Here is a 2720-nt window from a genome sequence, read left to right as displayed (position 1 = left end):
TGGGCCTCGCTGGGTCACCTGGGATGTAGGTCAAGGCAAGGAGGGAGGACCCGGAACGCCCCTCCCCTGCCCCTGCCTTGCTCGCCAATGCCCTGGCCATGGGGATCAGGTACTGTGGCACCAGGGTGGATGGTCTGGGCGTCCAGGGAATCTGGAGCCACTTTTGGAATGTGCCAGCTCCTGCCACATACCAACGTTTTCAAATCCTCTCACTCTCTGCCAAACCGCCCAGAGCAGAGTTTTCCAGGGACAGGAGAGGCAAGGGGCTGCCCACTGCACTGCCCCTGGTTCAAGCTCTGAGAGGGGTGCAGGACTTGGGGGCTGTGGGGGCGGGTTCTGGGTGCATCACGGAGTGCGCCCTACTGTGCCCACCCAAGCGTGGGGCCTGACCTGACCAGGTGAGCCCTTCTCCGAGGAAGCTGATGAGAGAGAATTTCTCCTGCTGGCACTGAAGCAGCAAAGTGTGGGGGTGGGGAAGCCTCAAGGAAGAGGGCTGTGGGTACCTCCAGGATCTGAGGGAACCCCAGGAAGAGCCCATGAGAGAAACGGGAGGCCTACAGCCAAGAGGGCATCCTCTAGAAGACATGGAAGAAAAAAGAATGCACTCTCCCAACAGCCAGGGAGTGTGGGAGAGGCCCAGCCTCCAGTGCCTGGCAGCCCCAGCACCTGCTTCAGCCTGGGAACCCTGGGCGGGCCCAGTCATACCTCTCAAACCCTCATCTACGGCTGGGCGCTGACCTGCAGTGGTGGTGAAATCACCAAGCTCGAGGTAATTTGTTGCACAGCACGGATACTTAACACAGGAGGGACTGGATAAACATTTAGGCAGGAAAAGAAAGAAGAACAAAGGAGGGAGGGAGGAGCCACCAGGAAGGAAGGAGGGTGACTGCAGAGACCGGCCCTGGGCAGCGGTACCAGGGGCGCAGGGAGCCTGGCCCGCCCGGCCTGTTGTCACTGGAATTCATGCCATGCAGCCTTCTATGTCAAAGGGAAACGAGGTCGGGAGGACCGAGGGGTCCACAGCACTTCGCACCCACGGGGCCAGGCTGGCACACCCCAACGCTGCAACCCTGGGAAGAGTCACACGTGCCCTCCCGGGACCCACGTGACTGTCGAGGGAGCCTGGTGTGGGGCAGACACATCTCTCAGGGGTGACGCCCCTGCAGATGGAGTTTCCCCATCTGTGCCGCCCTTGTGAGGCCTGGGAAAGGCTGCAGGGCCAGGCGGCACCGGGCAAGCTGAGTGCCAGGCAGTTGTTGCAACATGCTGGGAAAATCTGAAACCCTGGGGACGGATGAGCTGCACCTCTGGGAAAGAGGACAGCGGGAGGCCGGTTATCAACGTCCTCCTGTGCCTCAGTTTCCAGAAATAAGTCAGACTCAGTGCCCCAGGGAGGCCCCGTGTGGCCTCTGGAGAGCGCAGGACCTGCCCTTTGTGCAGGTGAGGAAACCAAACCCCAGAGCAGTGAGGGACTGGCCTGGAGACCCCGGCTCAGCCCCAGGTGCCTTCCCTCTGCCCATCTCAGACAGGGGCACAGCCAGCACCGCCTCACCCCACACGCCTCCAGATTGGCCCTCAGGGGCCTTGGGCACACTCCTCTCTCTCTCCTCCTCAAGCCCCCACCCTTCCCCTTCGCACCATGACCCAGGGGCTGCTAGCAGCTGGGCGAGACTCCAAGACTTGAAGCTGCTTTTCCAAGCTGCCTCTCTTTCCAGGGGGCGGCAGGCGGCTGCTCACTCAGGGACGCCGGCACCAACAGCACGGGGCCCATGTGCAGGTCTGACTTTCCTCCCAGGCTCTGCCTTCACCCAATGGCCCTGTGGGGCAGCTGGGGCTCCCGGCTGCCCTCCCCTGCCCACAGCCGAGAGCCTTCTTCCCAGGGTTCTATTTTCCCCACAGTCAGAACTGAGGTGCTTGGAGGCTCCAGGAGAGGGACAGGGTGGAACGAGTGGCCTGGAGCCCCCCAGGGCAGACCCCAACGAGAAGGGTCAGAAGTGCCCTCTGAGGCCTGGGCAGCTGGGCAGAGCCTGCAAGCCTGAGACCCCGTGGGAAGGAAGTGCCCCCACCCCATGGTGAGGAAGAGGCTGGTACAGGCTCCTATGTGGCCCCCTCTGCCCCCTCCCCACCTCTGGTCAGGCTTGAGATGAGCCCTGAGTGGACACAGGGGCCACAGTGGGGTCTCAGGGGTGAGGGCTAAGGAGGCTGAGCCTCCAAGGACCCCAGGGTGCCTGTCCCTACTGCACACCCACCAGGGCACAGGGTAGGGACAGTGCCAGGAGGGCCACAGCTGCAGGGTCCATCCCAGGCCGTGGCACACAGGTAGAGGTGGGTGCCAGCCTTCGCGAAGCACCTGCAGAGGCTCCAGTCAGGGAGAGAACAAGGCCCTCGCCCAAAGGGATCCTGGGTCACACGGGGCAGCAAGAAGGGGTCGAGCCAGAGGCCTGGAGGAAGGGTTGGACAGGCCCTGGGTGGCATAGTCTCCCCGAAGCCCATTCCAGGGCCATGGGCACCCCCCAGAGGCAGCCAGTGGGACTGCAGCCATGCAGGTCCTAGAGGCAGGTGACAGGGGAGGTGACACAAGAGGGCAAAGGAGCAGCAACATCCCTGGGGGAGGCACAGAGAAGGCCAGGCTGCCCTCTGTGGACTGTGGAACCCAACGGCCAATCCTCCCCACAGGAGGGGGCCAGGGCTCCACGCAGTGAGAACCCACAGGTGATGCC

At 63.2% G+C, this 2720-nt stretch overlaps 1 pseudogene; it reads left to right on the top strand.

The window, feature by feature from the left end:
* The first annotated feature begins 963 nt into the window (after nt 1-963).
* LOC139362658 (uncharacterized protein FLJ46757-like) lies at nt 964-2039 on the top strand (annotated as a pseudogene).
* The last annotated feature ends 681 nt before the right edge of the window (nt 2040-2720 follow it).

The sequence above is a fragment of the Macaca nemestrina genome, chromosome 4 (genome assembly GCF_043159975.1).
Source record: "Macaca nemestrina isolate mMacNem1 chromosome 4, mMacNem.hap1, whole genome shotgun sequence".
Lineage (NCBI taxonomy): Eukaryota > Metazoa > Chordata > Mammalia > Primates > Cercopithecidae > Macaca > Macaca nemestrina.
Note: the sequence above shows the minus strand (reverse complement) of the source record. Positions and strands in the feature narration are given on the sequence as shown.